This window comes from Marmota marmota, unplaced genomic scaffold, assembly GCF_001458135.2.
Source record: "Marmota marmota marmota unplaced genomic scaffold, marMar, whole genome shotgun sequence".
In the NCBI taxonomy this organism is placed as follows: domain Eukaryota; kingdom Metazoa; phylum Chordata; class Mammalia; order Rodentia; family Sciuridae; genus Marmota; species Marmota marmota.
The window spans coordinates 15,534,996-15,538,961 of record NW_026000221.1 but is presented as its reverse complement, the minus strand read 5'-3'; the positions used below and the strand labels follow the sequence as shown (position 1 = coordinate 15,538,961).

The 3,966-nt window shown below is 34.6% G+C and overlaps 1 non-coding gene across 1 annotated transcript; it reads right to left on the bottom strand.

The window, feature by feature from the left end:
• Positions 1-718: 718 nt before the first annotated feature.
• Positions 719-827, bottom strand: LOC125613013. The gene has a single exon (XR_007343525.1). It is a non-coding gene; the product is annotated as a U6 spliceosomal RNA (small nuclear RNA).
• Positions 828-3,966: the final 3,139 nt, after the last annotated feature.

Genomic DNA, 3,966 nt, shown 5'->3' with positions numbered 1-3,966 from the left:
GTCTGTGTGGAGGTCTTTTCTCATGAGATGAGTCTGTTGTAGGCAGCATATTTTTTTATCCAATCTGCCAATCTATGTCTTTTGATTGCTGAGTTTAGGCCATTAACATACAGGATTATTATTGAGACATGATTTGTATTCCCAGCCATTGTTTTTGTTGTTGTTAATTAACTTGACTTAGTTTCTCCTTTGATTAGTTTTTCCTTTAGTGCAATTCCTCCCTCTGCTGATTTTCATCGTCGTGTTTGAATTTCTTCTTCAAGGAATATTTTACTGAGGGTGTTCTGTAGTATAGGTTTTTTAGTTCTAAACTCTTTTAACTTTTGTTTATCATGGAAAGTTTTTATTTCATCATCAAATCTAAGTGTTAATTTTGCTGGCTATAAGATCCTTGATTGAGATCCATTTTCTTGGAGCTTGGTATGTGTTGTTCCAGGATCTCCTGGATTTGAGGGTCTGGGTTGAAAAATGTCCTGAGATATAGGTAACTTTCTCTTATTCTTAATTTAACTAATACATAAGTAATGGAATGAATTACTAAGAGCAACAATGCATTAGATGATCACAGCACACAGAGAAGTAAAATGAGTGACAACAATATTATATAGAATAGGAAGAAATAACTGGATTACCAAAGAATTGGTCTCCCCCACATGTGATCTGATTCCTCTCTTTTGGCCTTTAAGATTCTATCCTTATTCTGTATGCTAGGCATTTAAAAAATATGGAATGGTTCATGAATTTGTGTGTCATCCCTGTGCAGGGGCTATGCTAATCTTCTCTTGTATGTCCTGCCGAAGTGAACACATACTTTACCTGTTTTAAATTAGTGTCAGCAAAGAATATCGTTCTATATCATTTGCTTAAGTGTCCCTAAGTCTTGATATTTGAAATTAATTTCTTAGAGACCACATATATTCTGGTCTTTCTTTTTCACTTACTCTGACAGTGTCTTCTAATAGTGTATTTCCATCACTAACTTTTAAAGCTATATACTTGTTTTTTTTGTTATATACTTGTTATTAATATCTATCATACTTACCACCATGTGTTGTTCAGTTACTCTAGAAGAGTCTTCACAGTTCTTTCTTCCTATTCTATATAACAGTGTTTTCACCCATTTTACTTTTCTGTGTGCTATGATCATCTAATACATTGTCAGTATTTAGTAATTTTTTTCCATTATTTAAGTATTAGTTAAATTGAGAATAAGAGAAAGTTACCTACATGTTTTCCTTCTCTAATGCTTTTCCCTTCCTCACATAGATTAAATATTTGATTCATATAATTTTTCTCATCTCTGAAGAATTTCTTTTAAGAAGTTTTTGAAAGAAACAGCTGAGGTGATATGTTTCTTGTTTTCATTTGCTTGAGAAAGGGTTAATTTCTTTTTTATTGTTGAAGGGAAATTCAATTGGATATAGAGTTTTGGGTGTTTGTGGTGTTTTGTTCATTTATTCTGTGGTTCTAGGGATGGAACTTAGGGACACTTTACCCCTTAGTTGTACTCTTGACCCTTTACATTTATTATTTTGACACAGGGCCTCACTAAGTTGCTGATGTTGACCTAGAACCTGTGAACCTTCTGCCTCAGCTTCCCAAATTTTTGAATTTATAGGCATGCACCACTACCCCTGCTGTAGGTTGGTGTTTTAAGGGTTTATTTGTGAGAAGTTTAATGAGATTCAATTGTCGTCTTGCTCACACAACTTCTGCTGAGAGGTTTACTATAATTCTCATCCTAGCTCTTTAGTAGGTAAGTTGCATCCCTCCACATGGCTTCTTTAAAACATTTTTGTTTGTTTTTGGTATTCTGCAATCAGGATATGATATACCTATGTTGTAGGTAATTTGTTACTGTTGTTTGGCATTTATCTTATTTTGTGTTCTCTGAGGTTCCTGACTAAATGATTTAGAGTGTCCATCCATTCATGAAGTTCTTTGTCACATTTCTTTTGTTCCACTTCTTTCTTTTCCTACAGTCCAAATAAAGTAAATATAATTTTTTATTTAAAAAAATGTCTAGTAGTGATTGGTAGAAGTTCTGGGTTTTTCCATGCTGCCTTGTTTTTCACCTCGTTTTCTCCTTGTGCTTCATTTTGAGGAGTTGCTGTATCTTCAGATTCACTGATTTGTTAATTGGTGTGTCCAGTCTCCTCATGAACTCAGTGTGTACCTTTTTCATTTCTCTTACAGCTACTTTGATTTTTGTCACTTTCTTTTGATTGTTTTTTAGAGTTTCCAATCCTCTGCTTATATTAACCATCTGTTCTTGCCTGCTGTGTACTTTTCCATTAGAGCCCATAACATATTAATCATCATTATTCAAAGTTTCCTATCTGATGATTCTAACTGTGTAATTTCTGAGTTGAGATCATATGCTTGCTTTGTCAACTCAGACCATATCTTTTCTTGCTCTTCGGTGTGGCTTGCAATTTGTTGGTTAAAAGATGAGCATGTTGTATTGGGAAACGGTAACTATGACCAATAGGGTCATTAGAATATTTGCTTTAATCTGGTTAGTAGAGGGGTCTCATTAATATGTTGTGAAGCTGTAGGTTCCAGAGGCTTTAAAGTCCTCTAGTGTTCTTGTCTACTTTTTGCGGTCTTCCCTAAGTAACTGGCCTCAGAGATAGTCCAGGTCCTGCAGCTTTTTTCCCCCTTTTAATCCACTGTTATTATACTGGGACTTTGATGATATGGTATTGAAGTGTGGAGGAGGACAATTGCAGGATCCATAATTGTCATCACACTATCAAATGCCAGTCTGTTAGTAATTTTGTGTGTCTGGGATATGGCATGTGCAAATGTTTCTCAGGGGAAAAAGAAAGGCTCAAGGGACCTAGTAGGTCATTTGTCTTCTTCCACATTCAATAGAAGTTTGGGCTAAGTGCTTTCCCTTGAAGAAACAGCCTGTGTTACAAAATTCTCTAGGATAAATTAATAATGGTCACTCTTCTCATTTACTTACTAGAGCCAAGGAAGTATCTCTCCCAGATACTCCTCCACAAAAACAAGGTGGGACTCATTTTCATATTGGTCCACATTTTTCCTCCAGCAGCTGATCAAAATGACCATTTAAGTCTATCTCCTCATTGTTCCTGTGTCTTCTACTGCAGGTAAGCAGAAGAAGATTTTTCTGAATTTTTACCTGCCTTTCTACATTTTGGTGTGTGTTATCTCTCAGAACTCAATTCTCTGGTAATTCTAAGAAAAATTATTGCCTTTTCTTTATTTCTTTAGCTCTTTTTATTTTTAGGATGAGAGTGACAACTTCCAAACTGTTTTTTTTTTTAATGTCAGAGCTAATACCAAAAGTCTGTAGATAATTCACATATAAATTATTTTGTTTGCCTTTTAGTTATGTGGCAGATATGAACATGAGATAACCAATTTTTTTGTTCAGAAAATGTGACCATAAATGTATATAAAACTTCATATAAATGTATATAAAAATGTATTAAATTTCTACTATTGTGCTCCTGTCACACGAAGTGACTGAATGTTAAAGTTATTACATTCAGAAATTTTACATCTCTTTCTTCATATTTTTATTTGATTTTCAGGAAATTGCATAGCAGCCTACCCTTTGTGGGATAGGAAAGGAGTCACTTGGGTCTTGGTTGTCACATACCCTCTGATATTTACTGTGGCATCTTGACTTCTACCAGGTCTCTGCTTATTGGACCATGAAGATAATGTTTGCTTCTTACCAGTACCAGTGGCATGGCCTCCTTCACCAGGTTTGATGGCTTTTTTTTTTTTGACAATTCTACTCAAATCTTGAACACACCAAAAACAATCTATTCTTTTGTATATTTCACACACTATCTTTATATGGCATCCTCAGGTCCATCTTTGTAGACATCCTACATAACAACTTTTGTTCTACTATTTTTAATGCAGAAAAGATCAATAAGGCTAATTCTGGAAGCATCTTAAGGTTTTATTTTCTCTCAATCCATA